The sequence below is a fragment of the Pinus tabuliformis genome, chromosome 5_1, assembly GCF_031772625.1.
Source record: "Pinus tabuliformis cultivar Carrire ecotype Pingquan chromosome 5_1, CPIR1, whole genome shotgun sequence".
Classification (NCBI taxonomy): Eukaryota; Viridiplantae; Streptophyta; class Pinopsida; order Pinales; family Pinaceae; genus Pinus; species Pinus tabuliformis.
In genome coordinates, this window is record NC_142305.1 from 542,194,492 (window position 1) to 542,222,208 (window position 27,717).

Genomic DNA, 27,717 nt, shown 5'->3' on the forward strand with positions numbered 1-27,717 from the left:
TTCCACTTCATGCAGCTCGGAGTACAAACAGCCAAATCAATGCACTAGGAGGCAGCCGAGCAAGTGGAGGATAACTTATGTTTATCTCAAGTTTTGGGAGCCAAGCCTCCCTGATTTTAAGGAAGTTGTTGGGAGCTTCAGTTGTATAAGTAGAGAGGCCTAGGGCCTCACTAGGGTTGAATTTTTGTTGGATTTTTGTTCTACTTTTTCTATTATAGAACTCTGCTCAACTTCGAGCTTACTTTTGGTGACAGTTTCATGTAATGCTATTACTATTTGGATAATAAAGATGAGATCCTTTTTGAGCTAGCACTGAGTTACCTCAGAGGGCTGAAGCTCTTGGGTTAGGGCTCAATCCAAGCAGCCAAGCTCCTCTTGTTTGTACTTATATGCTTTGTTTCAGTGTATGGATTAGTTGTTGTTAGATGAATTTCTTTCTTAGTTAAGAATAGGTTGCTTTTGGTGATTTAGAAGGTTATTTCCATTTTTGTTTTCCATAGCAAGTTAAGCATTGATATAAATAAGATTCAAAAGGCTAGCAACAGTTTCTTGGCCTCTTTTCCTCCCTTTGGGACCATGAATTGAGGCAAAGACCCTCTTGCTACCCCAAAAACACAGATTTTCCTTCTCCATAGGATTTCTAGTGTTTGCAGTTTATTAGAAGGTTAATGCTTAGCTTTAGATATCTTCCACCATGCTCATTTCTATCTTTGCAATAAGTCTTCTTCCATGCTTTCTCTCCTTGTAGCATTTTTCAGCATTTACTTCCATAACTCATAATTTAGACTAGCTTGATGCAAAATTATGTTTTTTGATGTACTCATTTACTTTCTTGCTTGATCTCATTGGTTGACTATCAGTTCTTTTGCAGCATATCTCTTCTCATAGCAAGTAAGCTTATCATCCATCACATTCTCTCCCTGATCCATGCCCCACAGGTCACCCAAAGTTCACCTCAAATCTACCTTAGTTTTCTGCATTTTTCCATAGGATTTCTTCCTCTCACCCAATCATCTTTCCATCTCCTAGTGATCCTTGGTGGACCCTAGGCACCCTAACACATCATCCCAACCTTAGATTACCGTTTCCACCCACTCTCACACTTTTAAAACCTTCAAAACTGCTCTCGGCATCCTCCTATAGACCTCTTGTAGATCCTATGTCCTCCTGTAGATTTTCTTGTAGGCTTTCCTTTGAAGGCCGAGTGTGGGAAAAGCCTCCAGAAGGCCACCCAAGACCTCCTAGGACCCATCTACACCATCCTACATCTCCTCAAACCCCAAAGTCACCCTTCAACACCACCTATTCGCTTCCACCTTCACACATAATAAAATACATACATGTCAATTTCACATAAAAATCCAAAAACATGTTTTTTGCTCATTTACTTCTAGAAATAGCTTGATTAGATGTTGTTGACTTCCTTGAGTAGGTAATGGCATTCATTTCATGGTTTTCATAGTGCTTTCTGTAAAAGTAGGATTAGTTGGTTAAGTAGGGTTTGCTAGGTTTACTTTACATTTCAGTCTTTTTCCTTTCTGCAATTAGAGTAGCCTCTGTAGAGTAAGATTTCCTTTCTTTCATCACATATAGAGCTTCTTCTAGAATCCATAGAAGTTGGCTTGAGCTCCTATTGATCTTGCGCCAGTTGACCAAGTGACAGCCTGTAGTAAGAACTAGTACTTGTGCATATAGCATCATTGCTTCCAAGTTTGTTACGAACTACCGGGTTGATAAGAGTAAAGTAGGCAGTCCAGGAGTTGCAGCATTATTTCTGCAATACTAGTGCTCACCACTTTTTGGCACCATTTCCGGGGAAGCGTCAGAGTAAATTTTTATTACTGCTTTCTTCTATTTTCTATCGCAACATTCTGCTAAGTAGTTTATTGCAGCAAAAGTAGAATCGTTGTTTCTTTCGGTTTCTGCATTTCCTTGCTTTCCTTTTCAATTCTGAAAATTTCATTTCAGGAAGAGTAGACTAGTCATTTCTTTCCATTTCTGCATTTCCTTGCTTTCCTTTTCAATTCTGCAAATTTCATTTCAGCAAGTTCATTTCAGTTAGTTGCAATTTGTGTTGTTCAATCCATTTCAGTTTTGTAGGTACAATCAGTGAAAAAAAACAAAAACCAACCAAAAAGATTTCCTTTCATGCCTCATAGGAATAGAGATAATTCAGGAAAATTCTTGCCCAACACCCCCACTACATCACACAGCCAACCTTCTCTCTTCTTCGGTGGCAGTGATCAAGAAGAACCTTTAGGTGAACAACCAGAGATATTTGAAGAACCTATAGGGGAAGAAGAAGAAGAAAACATCCCTCCTGAGCCAATGGCTGAAAATAGAAATGCTAGGGGGAATGGAGAGAGAATAGAAGGTACCTTTCCCATGAGGGAGACCAATGGGGACACCAAAATGAAGAATATAATCCCTTCAGCCCTACCTCACTTCCATGGTTTGACTACAAAATATCCTGACACCTTCTTGTTTGAGTTTGTTGTCATCTGTCGAACCTATGACTATGCAAAAGACAAGAAAAAGTTGAAGCTATTCCCTTCTACTCTCAAGAATGCAGCATTGCAATGGTTCATGGGGTTACCTAGCAATAGCATCACAACTTTGGCTCAGATGCAACAGGCCTTTAATGACAAGTATCAAGACTATTGTAGGTCAAAAGATACCAAAGAAGAAATCTTCCGAATGACCATGGGAAGTCATGAATCCTAGGAATATTATGAAGAGAGGTTCCAGCGTAGTTACAAAAGGGCCAGGTGCACACTTGACCCTGAATCTATGAAGTTGGTCCTGCTCAGGGGAATTTCGGAAGACCTTCTAGACACCCTCCATCTACTGGCCGGGGGAGACATCTACCAACTATCTTATGAGGACATAAAGATTGTTTTTAGAAACCATTCTAGAGTAGCCAGAAAGAAAGGTAGGGGGAGTCAACCCATAGCCAGTACCTCCTCTTCCAATTCATCCATTAAAGGTGAAATTGGAAACATGCTGGAAGACTTCAAAAGTGAGATGTTGCAGACTCTTGCCATGCAAATGGATACCTTGCATATCAAAAGAAAACAAGAGGAAGTAGAGAGGGCTTTGGCCATCTTTTGTCCTAGATGCACCAGGAGGCATCCTAGGAACGAATGTCCATTGAACTCTATAGAGGTTTGTTCAGTCTTTGAAGAAGATCATTCTACAGATAAGTGCCCTTCCTTGCCCGGACTTAAAGTTGTATACCAAGGGGCTAAAGGAGCCACTGAACCACTCTATTTCATGAACCAAAGGAGACCGCATGGACCTAGACCATACCAGCAGGGGATGCAAGGGACATCTTCGGCATACTACAACCCCAACCAAGTCACTTCCATACCTTCTTGGAGCCCTTCTGCTCATCGTTCCTGGTCCATGCCTCCTCCTTGGTCCTTCCCATCTCAATATCATGCCCAACCAGCTGCTCATTCATTTCAATTCTATGTTCAGCCGCAACCTTAGTGGAATGCATCTCATCAGGGGTGGAGGCCCAGTACAACTCTCCTCCCGCTCTTTTGCCTCCACCACCTGCTCAACCACAATCATTGCCTCCTGCTCCACCAAGGCAACCCCAAATGCCTGCCTAGCCGAACCCAAACCTGAACAATAGACAGGCTTAGAAACTATATAGTGGGGAACCATCATGCCCAACTTATGCTGTGGAGATTCAGGAGATTAACCAGTGATCTAGGAAGGTTCTCCCAGATAGCCAGCCTCCACCTAGGGAGGTTGAGGAAGATAAAGAGGAAATTGAACCTAAAGCAATTCCACCCTTCCTTAAGAGACTATCCAAGACAACACAGCCTACCCCAGAAGAAACTGAACTTCTAGGAGAATTGAAATAGTTATGTGTGAAGATACCACTTCTCCAAGCCATAAAAGATGTGCCTATCTACAATAGGTTGATCAAAGAGAAGTGCTTTAGGAATCTAGGAAGGCAAAAGAGAGATGCCCCAACCATCAATATCATAGGACAACTGTCCGACCTGATGTTGGGGCAAGTAATCTTTCTGAAATATCTGGACCCTGGAAGCCCAGTAGTTGATGTCCACATCAATGGCACCATGATCCCACATACCTTGATTGATTTAGGAGCTGCCATTAATGTGATCACAAAGGACATAATGCTCAAACTTAACCTCTAGGGCTCCTTGAGGAAGACCACGATAGTACTGCAGCTAGCAAACCGCTCCATCGTGACCCATGAAGGGATTGTGGAATATGTGATGGTCTCCGTTGATTCTTGGGAGTACGTTGCTGATTTATTAGTTCTCCAACCGAAGGCAAAGCTCACTGGGTATCCTCTCATCCTGGGAAGACCCTGGTTGGCTACTGTCGATGCCTACATCAGCTGTCGAGCTGGGAACATGACCATCAAGAACGGACATATGTCCAAGAAGTTAATCCTATACCCTCTTGCCCAACCCTTTCTAGAACCTGATCTACCTCTTTGGTTGGAAGAGGAGGATGAGGATGAATTCTATTCTGCACCACTTTGTGCATTAGAAACCGCCATGGGGGGGAACCGCAAGATTGAAAATTTGATTCAGAATCCACCCCCTAGTATCTTACCATTAGAGGACATAGCGAGAGAAACCCAAAACAACCCCTTAACTGATCTCTATGTGGCCAACCCTACCTCTCTCCGTGTTAAGAATATAGAGTTCGGACCATAAAGAACCTTAAAAATCAATCCATCCCTATCCACTTCCCAAGAGAAGGAGTTGTGCAGCTTATTGAGAAAAAATTTAGATGCCTTCACCTGGAGTTATAAGGAGATGAAGGGAGTGCACCCTTCAGTATGTACTCATCATATATACATTAAGGAATATTGCAAACCAGTCAGGCAACCTCAAAGGAGGATGAATCCAGCACTTAAAGACATTGTTAAGGAAGAATTGCAAAAATTACTTGATGCAGGATTCATCTACCCCATCTCTGACAGTGAATGGGTCTCTCCTTTGGTGCTAGTGCCAAAGAAAAATGGCAAGTGGAGAATCTGTGTCAACTATTGGGAATTGAACAAAGCCACTAAAAAGGACCATTTTCCTTTGCCTTTCATAGATCAAGTGTTAGATGGTCTGGCGGGGAAAAAAAATTTCCTTCCTTGATGGGTTTAGTGGGTACAATCAGATTCAAATCAACCCAGAAGACCAAGATAAGACCACTTTAACTTGTCCTTGGGGTAACTTTGCATACCGGGTCCTTCCTTTTGGTTTGTGCAACGCTCCAGCCACTTTCCAGAGAGCGGTGTTGAGTATGTTTTCTGAACTGGTTCATGATGCAGTGGAAATATATATGGATGATTTTACTCCTTATGGTTTTGACTTTCAGGAAGCTTTATCTAACCTAGGAAAAGTTCTAGACAAGTGTATTGAGATGAACCTATCCCTCAATCCGGAAAAATGTGAATTTTTGATGACCGAAGGGACCGTGTTAGGTCATGCAATATCTCAACAAGGACTATAGGTGGACCCCAACAAGATTGCCATCATCCAAAGGGTCCCACCTCCTCAAAAGGTGAGAGATGTCAGAAGTTTCCTAGGCTTAGCGGGATATTATCGAAGATTCATTAAAGATTTAAGTAAGATAGCCTCTCCTTTTTTTGGCCTTTTAGGCAAAGATGTTGAGTTCATATGGTCTAAATATTGTCAAGAAGCCCTAGATACCTTGAAGAGCAAGTTAGTAACTGCCCCAATTCTCAGAGGCCCAAACTAGGCCCTACCCTTTCACATTCACACAGATGCCTCGAACAAAGCAATAGGAGCAGCCTTAGGAAAAATTGATGAAAAGTGCCTTATGCCATATGCTTTATAAGAAAAAATTTGTCAAAGGCAAAGTTAAACTACACAATGACCAAGAAGGAACTCCTAGTTGTTGTGCATTCTTTAAACAAATTTAGGCATTATATCACAGGCTATCAAACCTTTGTGCACACTGATCATGCTACAATTAGATATTTAATGAACAAACCAGATGTAAATGCTCACATTATTAGATGGTTGCTTCTATTACAACAATTTGATCTAACCATTATTGATAAGCCTGGTAAAGAAAATGTTGCTGCTGACTTTTTGTCTAGAGTAAATTTGCCTGCAGGTGAAGCAAGAATGGTGGATGACCAAATTCTAGATGAACATCTGTTTGCTATCTCAATACTCTCTCCATGGTTTTCTGGTATAGCAAACTACTTGGTTTCAGCACAATTTCCACCACACCTGTCCTCAAAAGTGAAGAGCAAGATAGTAAGAAAAAGCGCCCCTTTCACCTAGATTGTGGGTAATCTCTTCAAACTTGGCCCAAATCAAATCTTGAGAAGATGTATCAGGGAGGAGGAAGTCTTTGACATTCTCCTAACCTGTCATGACGGACCTTGTGGAGGTCATTTTGCAGCAAAGAGAACTGCCTTCAAAATATTGCAAGCAGGCTACTATTGGCCCACTCTTCATCAAGATGTGAGGAGATACACCAGCCAATGTGATCGGTGTCAAAATATGGGGAAACCTACTCCAAAGGATGAGATGCCCATGCAACCTCAAGTGACCTTTGAGCCATTTGAGAAGTGAGGCATGGACTTTGTGGGTCCTATCAACCCTCCTTCAAAACAGAAGCAATACATCATTGTGTGCACCGATTACCTGACAAAGTGGGCAGAAAAAAAAAGTAATCAAAGCAGCAACAGAGGAAAAAGTAGCTAAATTTTTGAGAGAAAACATATTCTACAAGTTCGGGTATGCAAGAGAATTTGTCACAGATCAAGGCAGTCACTTCACTTCCAATTTGATTGAAGACCTACTCACACATCATAAAATCAAGCACAGGACTTCCACCCCTTACCATCCACAAGCCAATGGGCAAGTGGAAGTCACTAACAGAGCTTTGGAAAGAATTCTGACCAAGGTAGTGAGTAGCATCAGAAAGACTGGGCGGACAGATTAGTTGAGGCCACCTGGGCCTACAACACAACATGGAAGACCACTACAGGGTTCACACCCTATGAAGTAGTCTATGGGAAGAAGGCTTTGTTGTCAATAAAATTTGAATTCAATACACTAAGGATGGCAGCTCAGCTGGACCTAGACCTTAGCCATGCACAGAAGGAAAGATTACTCCAACTCAACGGATTGGATGAACAAAGATTGCAGGCCCTTCTCCACACAGAGGTAGTTCAGCTTTAGAGGAAGATATGGCATGACAAAAAGATCAAGGAGAAGCAATTCCAAGAGGGATATTGGGCACTGCTCTATGATTCAAGGTATAAAGACTTCAATGGCAAGCTAAGGACAAGATGGTTGGGACCCTACATTGTGGAAAAATGCAATGACAATGGTTCAGTTCTAATCAGAACCATTGATGAGGAAGCCATCCCCATGCTTGTCAATGGACATAGGTTGAAAATTTACAAGAAGCCCCTCTCCAAGCGAGAGTTCATTAAAGATCTGAATAAGACAGTGATGGTAGTGGAGCATGTCTTAGCCTCCACTTCACCCACTCACTAAAGAAACAAAAAAGAGAAATAAAAAAATAAGGACTCAAGTGAAAACCTCCATGAGGTGCTTGAGTCCCATCATTGGGTTGAAAACCTCTTCTGAGGTGGCCCAGTGATGCCAAAAAAAAAAGAGAGAGAGAATAAGATCCCTGGGTGAAAACCTCCCTTGGAGGCGCCTAGGGCAGGCAATTAGGGTGAAAACCTCCTTGAGGCGCCCTAGTTGTTTTCAAAAAAAAAAGAGAAAAAGAAGAAAAAGAAAATTGAATTTTAATGTGCATTGCAGGTTTGCAGGAGGACCACAGGGAGCAAGAGAAGATGCCACAGAGCCCTAACACTCACACCAGCACCTATTTCATCTCCTCCACACTCTTCTCCCTCATTTTTGACCTTTCTTCCACCCCACTATGCTCTTTTTTCAGAAACTGTGTGTTCTACAGGAGGCCTTGTGTTTTCTACAGGAGGCTCCTGTAGGGATTACAAAGAGCCAGAAATGGTTCCAAAAAGCAGTTTGAGGGGCAGGGAAGCTTTATAAAGGACATGTAAACCCTCCTACAGCTATCAACCCTCCTTTCCATCCATTCCACACCTGCATCACATCATCATCATCATTTTTTTCCTTCCTGTCACAGAAAACACAGAAAATGAAGTTTTAGTAAAAAGAAAAAAAACAAAAATAAGAGAGGAAGCAGCACCTCAAATCTCACCTGCAACTTACCTAGTATCTCTCCATCTCCATCTGCATCTCTGGCATCATCCTCACAGCTCCCAGCATAGAAATAAGCTGAAATTTCAAAGGGAGAAGCAGCTATAGGAGCTCCTGTAGGAATTCCTGTAGTAGCTGATCCCATTAAAATCAAGCTACAACAGCAAAAGAAGTGCAACCATGAGGATTGAAGGAGACATCTGAAGCTTAGATCTAGCTAGAGGATACCTACACAAGACAAATAACCACACATCAGAAAGTAGAGAGCATGCAGCAAGGGAAACACAGGCATGCAGCAGTAGAAGGAGCCAAAATACCTCACAACACATACATTCGACTCACAAGTAAGTGACTAACCCGCTCCTCTATTTGCATTTGTGTAATTGAAAGATATGCATGAGAAAATGAGATGGTTGAGGTTGAACGAGGAAAAGGTGGCCAGTTAACTTGGCCACCTTCATCTAGTTGACTGCACTCATCCGAAGATGTCACCCACACATGCGCATAGTCAACTCAGAGAAAGATACCAAGGACAAGTAGTGGAGGGTATGCAAACTCTGATGCAATAATGAGAGGTAATTACGAGAAGAAACCATGATGACAAGGTAGGTGGGGACCAATGGTCCAAATATGGCCAACGTACATTTTTTCCAGCTCACCTCCATCATCGAAAATATCTAAAAGAAGTAATAAGTACTCCTCCTCGAGCACTCTCACCACCTTTTCCCTCATTCTATCCTTGTAAACTTAGCTGCAACAAACTCCTTTTCACCCCACAACCTTGAAACCATTGTTTTTCATCGATGTCACCCATCCTCCTGCTCTTAGCATTGTCTATAGGAGCACTTACAGGTTCTACAGGAGCACCTACAGGCAGTTCTACAGGAGGGGCAGTGAGCTGTTTTTAAGAAGAAAACATAGGTTTTTTGCTTGATTTCTGTCTTGAGGAGATAGGTTCTATGCATACCCACCTTGATTATCAATATGTGCAAGGAATTATATCATTTTAAGGAGGAATTGAGTCCATAGAAGAAGAGAAATTACATAAAAAGTTTCTGCCTGTTTTAAAAAAAAACACAGTTTTCCTCTGTTTTCATGTTTTCTTCAAAATTATTGTCTCCATCTCTACATTTGGTGTTCAAAAAGGGTATAAGAACAATGACAGGAGGATTCATGACGAAGGAGCCCATTAATTCAGCCAGGCTTCATGAACATCCCCAAGTAGTAGCCATATTCACAAGGGCAAATTGGATGACCTTTTTTGAGAAATTCCGAGGGTTTGATGAGGAAGTTGCCCAGGAATTTGCCCTTTCTTTAGTCCCTCACTCAAGAACCCATGCCACTGTCACTTTTAGAGGTCTTTCCATGGAAATAACCCCAGAATTTATCAATAGGGTTACTACCCTTCCTCTTGGATTACCTTGGAGCAAAGATGAAAAACCAATTGGACAGGCTGCCAAGAAAAACTTCTTCCAAAACAATGAACATCCTGTGGAAGATAAAAATGGCATTAGAAGGACAGGCATACCCTACCCTTGGGATGAGGTTAGTTACCAAATCGTTAAATATATTTCCTGTGAGGGGAGGTATGGCATAGTCTATGGCTACCATTTTAGAATCCTTCATGAGCTGAGATATGGCATGGACACTCCAACACCCCAGAAACTCAGCATCCCCTATTTCCTCCTGCAGTCCCTCATAGACTCCAGCATTAAGTTTAAGGCAGGGAGTCTAGATCAGCTGGCTCACCATGGGTTAATCAAGATTTTAGTGGAAGAATCCCTCCATACATTCACACTCCCTATAACATGGGAAGTCTTCAGGAACATGACAGCAGAAGATGACATAAAGGCCCTCACCTATGATATCAGTCCTTCTGACAGTGAGGAAGAAGAGAAGAAAGGGGGAGAAGGGGAAGCAACTGATGACTCAGCAGGACAAGAAAAGGAGGAGGAAGAAACTAAGATAGAAGAGGAGAAGGGGGAAGAAACAGAACAGGAAGAAACAGAGCAAATAGAGATAGAAAAGGAGGCAAAAGGAGGAGAAAAAGAGGCAGCAGAGGCAAAACAAAGAGAAGGGTCCCCTGAGACCCTGGAAAGGGAGGTAGTAGCTGCCCTCACTACCCTAAGCACACCAATTAAACCAAAAAAAAAGAGAAAAAGGCAAGCCTCCATGTATTTCAAGGCTAGGAAAAGCACAAGGATAAAAATAGGGAAACCCCAACCATCTTCAACAGTGCCCATTACAATTGAAGATTCACCCACTGTCAAAGGGGAAGAATCTCCCTCTAAAACCCCTATCACATATGAAAAAGGGACTCCTAGATCTTCCATCTAGAAAGAAAAAGTGCAATTACAGGACCCAAAAACAGTGCTACAAGAGGCATAGATAGTTCTACAGGAGACATTGTCAAGGCTACAGGAGACCCATTAGCTTGAGAAAACATTGGAAGAGTAGCCAAAGGGGAAGGAGGAAGCTATAGAGCCAAAAGAACCTGATCCCTGACCCAGCCTTGCCTCCTATTACCATCTCCTTGAAGGAGGAAGGATAATTCCACAAACATTTGCAATCCCACTATTCTTTGAATTAGAAAAGGAAATAACAAGAACACATAGGTGGATGCAAATAGCCAAATCTAAGAGAGTTGAGGATGTTGGCCACATGGAGAACAAGCTTAGAGAAATGGGCAGGGAGTTAAGTGTCGCAGACATAGGGAGGCAATTGCAAGAAGCCAACTCCAAACTGAAAATGAATTGCTAAGAAGGTAGCTAAAGGAGAAAGAAACCCAGTTGGCATGTATGGCTGGCTTATCCATGGAGGCACTGCAATGTAGAACACCAACAAAATCCTATGGATTATACCTCAAGGACCAATGGCTACAGTTTCAGATAAAGACTTTGGCACAAAGAGGCACAATTCCTTTTCAAGATTACAGACAATTTATGGACCTGTGTGACCAAAGCACGATAGAAGATAAGGTGAAAATGGAAGAATTTTACCTACATAATATGGCCCTCACAAACATGAATGTGTGGGACCCCAATGCTAGGCCAGGGGACCTACAACTAATGGCCATGGCTTCATGGATGAACCATGAGGAGTTAAGGGCAACTGAAGTAAAAAGGTTGATGATCAGAGAGCAGAATGAGCCACTAATGATCAGAGCTGAGCCATCAAATCCCATGGCTCTCATCAACACACACCAGCTGCTTGCAAATAATCCTCAAATTGCCCCTAGATATATAAGTGATCAAGCACAGGCCATTTCACATTTTGAGGACATTTTCAGACTGTGTGCATGCATGTATGAGGAGATGGAACACCTTGCCACACAATTTGAAGATAAGGGAACATCATTCCCCAATGAGGATGAAGGAGGCACTAAGGAGAGTGTCAATGTACAAGTACTCAATGCAAAGGCTGCAGGTCAATTGGATTGGCCTCAAACTGAGTCCACCACTGCTATTAGGCATGCTAGAAGGGAGAACCGAAGAAGAAGAGAAGAGGCAGTGGGAAGAGATAGACAGAAAAATAGGCTTCTATGACAAGGAATAGGAAACAACGTTAGAAGCTTGGGATGCTAGAGATGCGACTAGGGCCATCAAAGATGAGGAGATGGACTAAGTTGCTCAGAGGATGAGCAACACCTTCAGTAGGGGGTGATGATGAGCCCCATAAATGGGTAATTATATGGGCTCATTTTTCCTCCTAACATAGTTAAATCAACCATTCTCTTAGCTTATTGCATATATTTTTATCATATTTATGCTTATGGAGTGAGTTGAGTTAGTTATGATGCCATGAGGTTTAATATGTGTTTAATGCAGATTTTTGTTGAAATTTGAAGACAAAGTCAAAGATTCAATGGACAATTGACCGCAATAATTCGAAGTGGACAAAGGAGAGGATTTATAGGAGGGAACCCCCTCATTTATTACTTCCCACTTCAAATTCCCCTTCATGCAGCTCAGAGTACAAACAGCGAAATCAATGCACTATGAGGCAGCCGAGAAAGTGGAGGATAACTTATGTTTATCTCGAGTTTTGGGAGCCAAGCCTCCCTTATTTTAAAGAAGCTATTGGAAGCTTCAGTTGTATAAGTAGAGAGGCCTAGGGCCTCACTAGGGTTGAATTTTTGTTGGATTTTTGTTGTACTTTTGCTATTAGAAAACTCTGCTCAACTTCGAGCTTACTTTTGGTGACAGTTTCATGTAATGCTATTACTATTTGGATAATAAAGATGAGATCCTTTTTGAGCTAGCACTGAGTTACCTCAGAGGGCTGAAGCTCTTGGGTTAGGGCCCAATCCAGGTAGCCAAGCTCCTCTTGTTTGTATTTATATGCTTTGTTTCAGTTTATGGATTAGTTGTTGTTAGATGAATTTCTTTCTTGGTTAAGAATAGGTTGCTTTTGGTGATTTAGAAGGTTATTTCCATTTGTGTTTTCCATAGCAGGTTGAGCAGTGATAGAAAGAAGATTCAAAAGGCTAGCAACAGTGCCTTGGCCTCTTTTCCTCCCTTTGCGACCATGAACAGAGGCAAAGACCCTCTTGCTGCCCCAAAACACAGATTTTCCTTCTCCATAGGATTTCTAGTGTTTTCAGTTTGTTATAAGGTTAATTTTTTGCTTTAGATCTCTTCCACCATGCTCATTTCTATCTTTGCAATAAGTCTTCTTCCATGCTTTCTCTCCTTGTAGCATTTTTCATCATTTACTTCCATAGCTCATAATTTAGACTAGCTTGATGCAAAATTCTGTTTTTTGATGTACTCATTTCCTTGCTTGCTTGATCTCATTGGTTGACTGTCAGTTCTTTTATAGCTGATCTCTTCTCACAGCATGTCATCCTATCATCCATCACATGCTCTCCCTAATCCATGCCCCACAGGTCGCCCAAAGTTCACCTCAAATTTGTGTTATTTTTCTGCATTTTTCCATAGGATTTCTTCCTCTCGCCCAATCATCTTTCCCTCTCCTAGTGATCCTTGGTGGACCCTAGGTTCCCTAACACATCATCCCAACCTTCATTTACCTTTTCCACCCACTCTCACACCTTTAAAACCTTCAAAACTGCTCTCGGCATCCTCCTGTAGACCTCCTATAGATCCCCTGTGTCCTCTTGTAGATTTTCCTGTAGGCTTTCTTTTGAAGGCCGAGTGTGGGAAAAGCCTCCAGAAGGCCACCCGAGACCTCCTAGGACCCATCTACACCATCCTACATCTCCTCAAACCCCAAAGTCACCCTTCAACACCACCTATTCACTTCCACCTTCACACACAATAAAATACATGCATGTTAGTCTCACATAAAAATACATAAAAATCCAAAAAGATGTTTTTTGCTCATTTACTTCTAGAAATAGCTTGAGTAGATGTTGTTTACTTCCTTGAGTAGGTAATGGCATTCATTTCATGGTTTTCATAGTGCTTTCTGCAAAAGTAGGATTAGTTGGTTAAGTAGGATTTATTAGGTTTACTTTACATTTCAGTCTTTTTCCTTTCTGCAATTAGAGTAGCCTTTGTAGAGTAAGCTTTCCTTTCTTTCATCACATATAGAGCTTCTTCTGGAATCCATAGAATTTGGCTTGAGCTCCTAGTGATCTTGCGCCAGCTGACCAAGTGATAGCCTGCAGTAAGAACTAGTACTTGTGCATATAGCACCATCGCTTCCAAGTTTGTTACGAACTACCGGGTTGATAAGAGTAAAGTAGGCAGCCCAGGAGTTGCAGCATTATTGCTGCAATACTGGTGCTCACCAGTGGCAGACACTAATAAGAATCCCAATGGAATTTCACAACCAACTTGGCCTTCACAGATGCAGCAAAGTCAAACACTGAGTATTTGATGGTCAATAATACACAATTGGCAAAGAACTTGCAAGCTACCAGGCAAGAGGTTGAACAGCTCCCGCCAGTAACTAAGAACGCAACTTTCACACTAGTGCATCTAGAGGAAATGAAGGCAGCAATACTGGGTGAAGTATCGACACTTGGAGAGACCATGCGAAATCTCTATGAGTAGCTTGTTAATGTGCATAAGGCAGTTTTCCACTTGCATGGCTTGCAACAGCATTGTAAATATTTTGCTAAAACTATCAGGAATGTACAAGCTGCCATTGTTGTCGTGAATGAATGTTAAATGAGATACAAAGGGGCGCCACTTGACTTGGGAAGGAAAATGAAGCAATAGGCAGACCTAGAGACAGAAAGAGTGTGAATGTTGATCCAAACCAGCAAATAACTCACTTCATTCATTGGTAACATTCAGGCCTCATATGCATGGTTATACAATAGTATGGATTTTTTGGTGAAGTCCCACAGGATCCCATCAATTGTCTCATTTATTGAAGCCAAACCTAGGAGCTAGGTTAGGCAAGAGATACAAGAATAATTTGAGTAGCTTAGACATATTGCCACCAAGCAATATTTGGAGGTGTGTTAGTGTCCTATGTCCAGGGATCTTGGTCATGTTAGTCCTGTTATGTATCTAAGGTCAAATTTGTAAATATTATTTATGATCACCTGACTATTATTTTTCAAAGAGGTCTAGGTTTAGATTGGGTATCATGTAAAGGTGTTTATTTTGTTAAGAGTCCAATGTCTAAAGTCATGTTTTTCCTATCAAAGGGAAATCATGGAAAGTCTTTGGTCACTTGGGAAAAATACAAGAATCATGTTTTACAAATCCTTGGTAATTATGAGTTGGTTGGTCCCATTCTAAGTCATTGTTAGTAGGTCACCTAAGTCTAGAGGTAATGTCTACATCAAAATAAATCATGAAATGATCTTGACACGAATTTGGAGGCTCTTTGGTATCAGTTTGGATTTCATTTCAAAATGGCAACTTATGATCTCACAATGATTTCAAAAAAACATTTTGCATTCATGAGTTTCTTTCTAAATCACGATCAATGCTTTCATTCCCACTCCAGGCCATTCCATGTGATCATTTGAACTTGCCTCTTCATCATCTACATTGAAAAGCTCAGTTTTCTCATTTAATTCAATGTGAAGGGAGGCAGGGCCATTGCAAGTTCACACAATGTTCAAATTCTCGCATGTCGACGATCAAAAATTCCCTCACAGGTGCAAATATAGCTCTATATTTATCCTTCAATCTTGAAAGAACCTGAAGATTGCATTTAGAACTAGCATTAACCATTTAAAGCCTGCAAAAGGGATAAAATTACCATTGTTTCTCTTCTGAAATTTGTTGCATTTTTCTTTCTCTGCGCCTCGTTTTCATCCTAACCTGCTGTAAATCCACACAATGAACCATATCTCTCTTTTCTCGCTGTCAATTTGCGTTTTCACTATGTGAGCCCTTGCATGAAATAGGTGCCTTGGTCTTAAGACTAATAAATTTTCTTCCCTCAAAGGTTATGCTCAAAAGTGTTTTAAAAAGTCAAATTTCTTTAGCATTGCGTTTCTGGCTTACACGTTACGACTATCCCTAGTTTAAATTCTTGCCAATAGTTATGAAATTCCAAGTTCTATAGGGTTTTTTTGAGAAAATCTGCAATTTTAAGTTTTAGTGTAGTTGTTGGATTATATCTTAAGTCATTGTCAATAGATTTCAAATACCATAACACCTCCATTATTGCACAAACGAGTTTCTCGTAACCTTAAACTATTAATTGTTGCAAAAGAGAAACTATGTAAACTCTAGAAGACAAAAAACACAAAGGGGGGGCCATTGTAAGTTTTGAACCATAGGATATCACAGCTATAAATGTAGATCTAGCCATCAGAATGGATTTTTAACAAGTAGTGTGTATGATATTCTGTGAGAAAATTCAGGGGTATCATTTACTGCTGACAAAGGAATTTGGTATGGATTTTAATGGTGTGCAAGAAAAGGTGGGAATTTTCACTTTTCCAGTCTCAGCGCAATCAATAGTTGAGGCCACTGAGATCCCTTTGAGTGGAGAGGAATGGTTCAAAGGAATGGATTTTGATTTGGTTGATTTCAAGGACTTTCTTAAGCCAAAACACCGGAAAGGGTATGGTTTAGTTGTTATGAGTTATTTAAAAGACCACCATAGTAAACCGTTGAAAGTGATTCAAAGGTACTTAGTATGTGAAGCGAGGTTCAGTAAGGTGTCTCACTATCACATTAGGCTCTTAATGCATTATACTAGTAATAAATCTTTGAATATTCCTTATTATCTATTTATGGGTCTATGTAAGAAGGTTGACCGAGTTCAAACAGAAGGAAGTCGAATTGAAGCCAAATTGTTTCATTATTCATTAACTAAATTAATGGTAATGAAGGAGCTTGAAAAGGAGGAGCATTCATGGTAGGAGTTTTTGGTTTCTTTAGGATGGAAAACAAAACCTTCAAACAATCAAAAGGCCAAGAAAGATACTCCTTTAGTTTTTATTAAAGAAGATTCACCTATAGCAACAAGCTCAGTCAAAAATCCTTTGACTAAAACCAATCAGTTGATAAGAAAAGTGCTAAGAAACTAAATTTCTCACCTGAGGTAGAAAAGGTGGAAAGGGTACCAAGAACAAGATCTACAGCCAAAAGATTTCCTATAGATCACCCATCTTCACCTATTCAAGTTATCGAATCAAAGAGCACATAGAAGGAAGTGTAAATTGATGCAAGGGACCAAAAAATTAGAGAGTTACAAGATCAATTGGACAAGGCCCATTTGACAATAGCATACTTGCAGCAAGGGAATAGGGAACTTAGACATAAAATATCACAAGAAACTATTCATCCTAGTGAAGCAGAGCCATCAAAGGAAACTTTGGCACATGTTGCCAAAGGTAAAGGAAAAATGGTCATTGATGTCGAAGATCTGAAGGATCCAGTTGAGCATTCAAGGAGACCTAGTACTAGGTCTCTTTCCAATGCATAAATGCAAGTAAATGAGACTATTTAGCATGAACTAAAGATGGTTTTTAATGAGCAGAAATAATTTGAGAAGCTACTGGAACGACTTGATGGAATACAACAACAAGTAGATCAGCTTGCAGAGAAGGATCATAGGGATAAGTTGACTTTGTTTAAACAGGTACAGGTTGTTGAACCAGTCCTTGAAAGGGCTAAATACAAATTGAAGTGGACCTTGCCTCTACATAGGAAAGTGAAAAAATTATATGTACAAAACTTGGTCCTAAAAAGAAGACTTAGATTAGTAAAGAAGAAGCTCACTAAAGTCAAGGAATCTGGAAGGAAGAGGAAAAGGGGCAAGTTAGATATACTTCTAGAGGCCAGTACAAAGGTGAATCTCCAGCAAGAAAGCTCAACTTAGCCCTGAAACTTTGTTTTTAGCTCAACAGATCAGAAAAGGTAAATTTTGATAAAATTTGCAAAAATGCAGTAAGGGGCTTGCTGCGTTTTTTATATAAATTTTGATAATGGTGGGATAGTGAAGTTGGAATTTTTTTTTACACGAGGGGAGTTATATGAAGGTTCTAGAATCCAAATTAATGTCTCCAACACTTTATATTAAGAAATGAGTCACTATATGTTTAGTTTTTGGAGGCATTTTGAAAGCAGACAATATTGCTATGAAAGTGGAGAATAGGTCAAAGGGAGGTCTATACACATTTTGACTCTTACTTAAGAGGTTCAAAACCATCACAGGGGTATTCTAAGTATACAAATTTTCTTCATTTTGACAAAAATGGGCCACAATCATACAGAGCATGGAAGCTACTTCATTTTGCTGCGAAACTGCCTAATGCGTTGTGAGTCTGGACAGTCATCACTTTTCATTTCAAATTTCGAATTTTTGACATCTAGAAGTGGTTTAGATCATGTAGATAGGTGTAAAATTATCTTAGGAGTTGTTTTTAATGTTTATTTGTCAATATTCCAAGTTAGTTATGTTTTAGGTTTGGATTGGTTGTAAGGAAAGCTACTCCTATTTTTAAATATATGCACTAGATTTTTGATGTATCTAGTTAAAAAGTTTGTTTTGGTCAATGATTGTGACCACCTACACTAGGATATTGAATCCTTCATGATGTATAAATATATCAAAATCATTGTAAGTGGTTCAGCTGGTCAAGATTACGGAAAAGGACTTTTGTGCACTGTATTGTTTGGAAATCTTTGCCAGTGAATGAATGAAATAGAAGGTGATTTGCAGGGATTCCTGTGTCAAAATTTTGGTGGTTTGTTCTCCTTCGATATTGTAAGTTATCTTTTGGGTTTACATCCATTAAATTTGTATCTTCTTTCTTGGAAAAAATCAGATGATTGATTCAGAATTCATCTTAATGATGCTCTCTTTTAGTTTTGCCAATTTATCAAAGTTTTTAGCTTAAAGAAATAATTAGAATTCATTCATGGTTTGATGCTCTAACGTGTTATCTTTCACCTCTTATACATTCACCCCCTATAGAAAATTGGCATAAATTCCACCACCAAAGTTACCTACCTTGCCCATGTGGAGAAACCCTCTCTTTTTCCATCATATCACTCAACAAAATATTGATTTGACATGACTCCATTCCTAATGGATCTATCTCTTTTCTCATCAACAAACCTTTAAAAAATAAAACCTTGTTGAGCTTATTTCCTAGCCTAATATCATATTTTTTGAGTAACCTAAGTGAGAGATCCCTCTCTAGGCTAGAAGGACTAGATTATGGCCTAAAGTGGCTTGTGGTTACCTCTGGAATTCCTTTTTCAGCCTAGGGAAATCATAGCGTGCTAACATTTTGGTGACCATACTTGAGAATTTCAAAAGATAAATATTCCCTAGTAAAACCTTGATTTGAAAAGCATAAACCTAGTTCTTGTGGGTGACATTCAGTTAGGAATCATTAGGCTGAAATTTTCACCTAAAAATTGTGTTTAAGCCTAGTTGTGATAAGTTTTCTTGGAAATATGGCTTATGGAAATATCACATCCTGATCTTGATCACCCTAAAGTTGTAATTTATCCTAAGAAGCTTAATAGAAAGAATAAGTTTGAAGAAGGTAAAAGTAACATTCTTTTACATAGATCTCATGCCCTTCCTAAAAGCATTGTAACATCTAATGACATTGAATTTGATTTTCTATTTGAGCATAGCCTTTTTAGATCCAAGTCTGAAACCTTTGTTTCTAAGAAATTCATTGATGATTCTAAGTTAGTAGTATATATCCTAGCACAAAAACTTTTCATTTCAAAGTCTGATAAAGACATTTTACAGCAGTTTCATAAACTTGAGCACTTGGTCAATTAGTTGCACAAGGCTACTGAAAAATCATCCACATTTCAATAGACTGTCACTACTTCTTCTATCCCCTCATTTACTTTTCCTTTGATCCCTTCACATTGTTCTTCTCCTATTACATCTAATTTATTTACTCCTCTGTTTATAACAACTCATCAAATCACAATTTCATCACCTCTGACACCCTCATCATCAAGCACAGTTGCGAGTACATCTACCTCTCAAACCATAACCATGGCAACTCGTTATGCCCCGTTGGTCTTGCAGACACCATTGAATGCCATGCAAAGAATTATGGGAAACACACACCTCAATTTGATGGCACTGGAACGACTACAATACAACAACACATAGATAAAATGAATGATTTTACATACCTTGAAGAAGTAGATGATGATGATGTGAAACTAAAGCTTTTTTCCCAAAGCTTAGCAGGGGAAGTTATAAAATGATGCAGAGGCTTGGAAGTAGGCACTATTGAAAATCTTCAACAGTTTCATCAACTTTTATTTTCTCAATGGGAGGTCAAAAGGTACCCTCTTCAGATTCTAGCAGAATATGAAAGCTTGAAGAGAGCTCCGGGAGAATCAGTCCAAGATTATTCAAACAGATTTAATAATGTTTATAACTCTATCCCTGCAGAAATAAAGCCTCCACCAGGTTTGGCCTTGCTTCGTTATCCAGATGGATTCGATGCTGACATGACCTGCCAACTAAGAGAAAGAAGCCCAACTACCTTAGAGGACATGTTGAAGATTACAGTCAATGTAGAAGCGAACTTATTGGCCAAGAAAGACGAGTTGAAGACTGAAAAGAGGGTAACTAGCAAGGAGGAAACTTCAACATAATCGAACATTAAGTTGGATACTTTGGTGAATACTATGGAAAATATGATGGTGAAAATGACTATGTTAGACAGAGTTGTTGCAAGAGAACCTCAGGGAGGTCCTCAAATCATAAATCCAAATTATTAGGGGAATTTTGAGGTCTAAAATGGGCCTCCTAAGGAAATAATAAAATAATAGCTAAACCAATAAAATAATATTTATGAATTTATAATTTACTTTTTGCACCACAATCCATGTAACCATGGTTAAATTTAATTGAAAAGTTGTACCAAAATAAAATTAATAAAAAAAATATATTCATGTGACTATAAATAAGAATGAGCTTTTGAAGAAAAATCCATTATCATTGAACAATAAACGCATTTGTCCTTTGTACTTAAATAACTTAAAATAAATTATAAATATAAATTCATAAATTCTTAATTGTATAATATACTATAAATTAAAATTATTATTATTTAAGTTATACAATTAAATTGTATAATAACATGTAATTAATTTACTATATAAAAATCAAATAATATAATAATATAATATAATAAATGTAATATATTCTTTCACTAGTTTAAATATATATATATATATTATTGATTTTTTAAGATAAACATCACAACACAATTTGCATATTATTTTGTAATTTCAAGTTAAATAAAAGAATTTGTTGGACAAATAATTATATTCACTTTTTAATAATTAAATATTTTAATAAAATTATTATTGTAATTAGCCTAATAAAAAAATATTATTTTCTAGTTTGGAAAAATATTATAATTTTTTTTATAATTCCTATCACATTGATTTGTTTAAAAATGTTATAATAACATAATTTTACATATCATTCAATAACTTGAAATTAAGCAGAATTTGTAAGATCAATTTATTAAAAAAACCATAAATCATTCAAAATTAATATACATTTTTCCTTTAATTTTAATAAGTTTGTATTGCTATTAATATTATAATAGTATTATTCATAGATCCTAAAATTACAAGGTTACATTTTTATTTATTTTGATTTCATATATATATAATTTGAAATTGTAATATTAAATAAAATAAGATGAATATATAATTTAAAAATAAATATATAAAAATATAATATTTATTGAAAAGTGTGTAAAGACATGAAGATTGTATTAGGATATGCATTGTTTCTTTCAAAAAATATGAATTGACAATATTAATATTTTATTAAAAAAGTGTGAAATGACCTTTATTATAAGTACTTTACTTTATGACTTTAAAAATGCTTAGAGCACTACCATGGTTAACCATGAGTTTTTATCCACCATTGAAAATGTGACAAGTTTTTTTTACTCAAGCAATGTCACCTCAACCATTGAGGATGATGTCATCTCCTAAAATGTGATTGGTTCTCAAAAAATGAGTTTTTGTTGTACATTTTCCTTAGGAGGCCCATTTTAGACCTCAAAAATCCCCTAATGTTTAGAAGACAGCAGATTCAAATCAAGCAAAGGGACCAAAGAAATCTAACGGCCAACAACATATAAGCCCTCCTTTTCAGCAAAATTATGCAAAAAAAGAGCAAGAAGTAGCAGAAAAACAAGAATATGATGAGATTAATCTCTTTGGGAGAGAGAGAAGTAGATAATATTTTCTTGACAAAGGAAGAACGGGAGTTGTTCTTACAATCACAAAAAGATGGCATGCCTGCAAAATCAGAAGACTACAAAAAAGGTTATCATAATTCTATTATGGAAGTCTATAAACAATATAATCTAAGGAATAGGAAAGTCCCAATAAATTCCCCTAAAAAGGTCCAGGTTGATACAACTTCTACTAGTCAGACAAAGGTTGATCCTCCAAAAGAAGTTCCTCAAAATCAAGATGCAACTGTTAAGGTGGTAGAAAGAAGTTCATCATCTTTTACTCTTGAAAATGAGATATCAAAGATTAAAATTTTTGTTCCACTAGTTGAATTCATGAAGAAAGAGGCATATAAAGGTCAAATTTTAAAGGCATTGAAGGTAGGAGAAGTTTCATACACTGTCAATTTAAATGATGATTACCGAGAATTTATTTTTGGTCTAGAAGTTGAAGGAGGTTCAAAGGAAGGTAACGTGCCACCATTTTGTGCCAGCCTTAATATTCATGATTTGATATTACATAATGTCATGTTAGATTCAGGGGCTTCACACAACTTAATGCCTAAAGGTATCATGGAAAAGCTTGGCTTGGATATAACCAGACCATAAATGGGACCTGTTTTTGTTCGACTCAAGCAAGGTAAAATGTCTTGTTTTTATAAAAGATTTATGTGTCACTCTCACACAAATTCCAGCCAAGAGTGTGTTTATGGATGTGGTTGTTGCTAACATCCCACCGAAATATGGTATGTTGTTATCGAGATATTGGGGTGCAAAATTAATGGGTTCTTTGCAGTTGGAAATGTCATATGCCACTGTCCCGGTGTTCAGACAACCAAGGAATTTGTAAGGGAAACTCTCATGAAATACATGGTAAGAAGCCAATACAAACCAGTAAATTATTATATTTATTCTATGCATTCAGATATGGATTCATTCATTTTATACAATGATATATGTTTGGAAGAAGAAGCTCAAAATAGGGACAACAAATCAGAAAAGAAAGAAGGTGTAATGTTGGAGGCTAAAACAGAAAATGATGATGATGAAGAAGGTTTGTGGAATATGGATTTTGATGGGGAAGTCAGGAAGGAAGGAGCTGGAGCTGGTGTGTGGACTATGATCCCAAAATTAGGCAAACCAAAGACCTATTCTTGCAAACTTTCTTTCGAATGTATCAAAAATGTTGTTGAATACGTGGCATTGATTTTGGGGTTGTAGTTAATGAAAAGGTCGGGGGCCAAAAGGATTTCAATCCATGGAGATTCAAAACTGATCATAAAGAAAATTAAAGGTGCATATTGTTGGGCCGCTAATTTGTCATTATTATTATCACTTTTTGACGCCTATTTCACCCATTTCTACCATTCTTTATCATATCATTGATCATATAATTTCATTTTATAATTATTTATGCTATTATGGATAAATACTATTTTTCTCCTTTATTTTTAATAAATTGATGATTATTATGCATGATTTTACCAATTATGGTTTACTAATGGATTTGTTGTAACATCACTCATGATTTTAGCCTCCAAGATCTTTTCCAGATTGCAAATTTGATCTCCAACTCACAATTAAATATTCCAACTTAGAAATTCGTTGGAATAAGAAGTGACGGTTTTGCATTGGACGTTTTGGACAAATGAAGGAGAATATGGAAAATCCAAAACATGGGTTTTGTCCAGAACCGACCGAATTAGTTTTTTAATGATTTGTTTTCCAAAATTCATTCAGTATTAAGAGAAACGAAAGGTTCTTCGAAGACTATTTTCTCAGATTTGTTGTTGCGGCCGTTTTCCAAATTTTTCCAATTGCAATACCAAATTCGACTTGTTCTTGCTGAATGTTGATGGAAAGATCTTTCAGATATGATCTTGTTGATCAATTTGTTTTGTAAAATCCAAATTTGTAAAGGAAATCGTTTTGTAATCAGATTTGTTGTAACTCCTCTTTGCTCTATGTGTATTTAAATGAAAACAGAGATCAAAGAGAAGAGGATAATATGGGGAGAATTGGAAAATAGGAGGGGAATAGGGAGGAGGAAACTTCTCGCCTTTTTACTTCAATTGTAATTTTAATATACAGAGTGTGATTTTGAAGGACACATTGTGCTGTAATGACATTTGGATCTGATGAATAATACATAATTTGAGTTGTTGTTCACTCATGATATTCTAAAGTAGTTAAGCAGTATTAGCTGGCGGCTTGGGCCCGTTCACTAATGGATTTCACTACTATTCCCTGTTTTATACTTTTACTTTTCCTTAATTGCAAGTTTAATTATTCTACTTTATAGTTTTACAGTTGATTTACTTTCATCAGTTTGGATTTCTTGTATTCATTTCATTACTTCTTAATTCTGTCAATTGATTTCATTTATTTATGTTGTGGAGTGAATTAACCATTGGATGAGAATTATTTCTTGTTCATTAAAAAGACAAGAGTGTTATTGATTAGATTAGATGCTTTATTTCTGTGCAGTGGTTTAGATTCAGCTGAAAGAGCTCTATTATTTCTATGGTGCACTCGGTTGATGTAATTGCAATTAGAATCTCTTGATTAAGATTGAGTCTTGGTTTAGATTAAGATTTAGTTTTAATGCTTGAATAGGTTAATTTCCTTGAAGTTACAAGCTTGAGATTTATGGTTCGATTTGTTTACTCTTGTATCGAAATTGATAAGTTATCTTAAAGCATTACTCTCTATAGATATAATGATTTCCATCACTTGCACATATTATGTACACTCTTGAAACAAAAAGACTTACCTAGGTTGATAATTAATGTGAGGCAATTAGGAGTTCTAAAAGACACCTTATATGTACCCAACATTTTGGCGTCGTTGCTAGGGAGAGTGTTGCTATTTCGCAGAAGTGATGTATGTTTGATATTTGTTTCTAGGAAAGAATTGGGTATTAAAAACGGAAGGTAAGAACCTGCGTACAAGTAAGTAAAGTGCTTGCTCCCTCACCCACTTTTCAGCGCAATTGCGTAGGAATTGAAGTAGAAATAAAAGTTTGATGTTTGTTTGCTGCGAAAGAACTAGGTATTAAAAATGGAAGGTAAGAACCTGCGTACGAGTAAGTAAAGTGCTTGCTCCTGTGCCCACTTTTCAACAAAATTGCATAGGAATTAAAGTAGAAATAAATGTTTGAATTTCTATGTGAATGACTAAAAAAAGAAGAGGTAGAAATTTTGAAAAACAAATCTAATGATTTCACTTAAGTGGTGATATAAGCACCACCCATTTCACTAACCAACTGACAGGAACATTTGAAGGAGGAGCCTCAAAGAAACACATGAAGAACATCTTCTATTATGGTAAGAAATGGCTCACGTTTCTACTTTTGAATTCCCTATCAAAGATCTAGGAGGAGTGACACAAATGCACATAAATCCCCCATCTTCTCTACCAAATTTTCAAGGTTTAGAAAATGAAGACCCAGATACATTTTTATTTGAGTTTGAAGTATTTTGTAGAGGATACGATTATTGTACTAATGATCAAAGATTGAAAGTGTTCACTCTTACTCTAAAAGGAGTAGCTCTCCAATGGTTCATGAGCCTTGGTGGGAACTGCATCCAAACATGGGAGGACATGAAGAACATATTCTTGAAGAAGTACCAAGACTATTGCAAGGCCGATGAAGATATTTTCAATATGATACAAGGGGAAGATGAAATATTGGAGGACTATGTAGAGCAATTTCATTACAACCTTCAAAAATCAAAGCATAAGCATATGAAAAAAGAGATCTTAAAAACACTCATTCTTAAAGGAATCAAAGATGAATTTTTAGAACTGTTAAATCTAATGGGAAAAGGTGATGTTTTTCAGTTGTCATATGATGATGTTTGTGAATTATGCATAAGGTATTCAAGAGGAGTCTTTAAGGCTGGTAAGAATTGTAGAGAAGTTTCTTTTTTCTTTTCCAAATCTACTACAAGAGCAAGAGATATAGGAGTTGAAATCAATGATTTATTTCAGCATTTTAAAATTGATTTTATTAGCTCTCTAAATTCACAATTGGATGTTTTGTAGGTTCAGAAAAATCAAGAAATTGAAGAAGTGTTTTTCCCTCATTGCCAAAAGGAGCATCCCATATATAGTTGTTCTTTATTATCTAGGATGGAAGCATCATATCAAAGAGATGGGGAAGCTGCAACAAGGTTAAAACCATGGAAATCGTGGCCTACATGTATGGTTCAAAACACTTCCTCTCCATTTTCTTACTTGCATAATCCATTATGGAATACTCATGTGTTAGGGCAGCCATGTCAATCTCAATATAACCCCCACCAATCTTATCTACAAGTTTGGCATGGTTCGTCTTATGATTACATGAATACTCTCCCACATCTTGTAGCACAAACACATCATCCATGTTCTTCACCAACTCTTCCACAACATCTTTCTTGCCCATCAAAATCATCCACACAACCCAATCAACCACATCATCAAAATGCTCCATGCCCTACACAATTTCCTGCTCAACTCATTCCACACCCTCATCATAATAAACCAGTACAACATGCTTATAGTGTTGAACTACAAAATTTACCTACCCTTCCCACCCATTCTATCTCACATGCACCATTGCAGAAAACTTATATTGAGATTGGGAATGTTTCAAATCCAAAAATTGTAGAAGTTATGAAAGAAAATGAGGTTTCTTCTAGCCTGCATCAACAAGCCGTTTTAAAAACTCAAGAACTTCATGATATGACGGTTATGGGAAATCAAGAAAGTAAGGGATATATTGAAGATTGGTTTCACTCCATCATTTATTTGCAGCCTCACTCCATACTTCAACAATTTTTGGCACCATCTTTTCAAGGGAAGTTGGCTTCTCATATCCTCCTATTTGTTAACATGCATTTTTCAAATTTGGGTATGTACATACTTGAGGCCTTATTCCGAAAATGGCTCCAATGGAAGTACTCGTATACGTAAGCATATTAAATTTCAAATAATAGTAGGTTAGTGTAGAAAATAAATAAATAAGGACATAAATAAATACATTTTTATTATTATGTAAAAATAATTGTTTTTGTTGCAACACTCTGTGGAAGTCAACATCAGTGATAAATATTTTAATTTATTTATGGATTTAGATGTGTGATATTGAAAATAACAGTTCTACAAACACTTTTATTCATTTTTATCACCAAATATGGAAAAATTGATTGAATATCATATTTTTTGGCTTGTTGGTTTGATGAAAATTCTGAAAACACAGTCCGGTACAGTCATGTTTTGAGGGACCAAAAGTGAATATTTTTAAAACTTATTTCTATCCTAAATAGACTTTGATTTATACTTTCCAACCCAATTTGAATCACTCCATTTGGATTTGAAATGAAAACGTTATAACCAAAACATTGACAGGGTGTCTAGTAGGCAGCTCAGGAACAGAGTTGGGACAGTCAGTTTTTGGAGGCCTAAATGACTATATTTTTAAAACTTGTTTCTATGGTATATTCCACTATGAATCTATATTACAAGTCAATTTGAATTACTAGATTTTGATATCGTATGAGAAAATTATGACCCAAATACTGACTGTCTATCATAAATCAGCACTCTTAAAACTCTGTTTTTCTAGTTGTTCATTAAAGTATTTGACCCATCAATTCTTCTTGTCTTCAAAACCTGTTTCTATTGGAAATAAATAAATGAACCTACTTTCATTTCCAATTTTAATCAACTCAATCTGTCATCAAACGAAAAATGTATGCTCAAAATATCAATTGTTGGTCTAAGTTAGGAAATTGAAAATGATTATGTTATACAGGTCATTCTAAGTAAAATTGACATATCGTATCATGGAATTTTTAAAACATGTTTCTATTA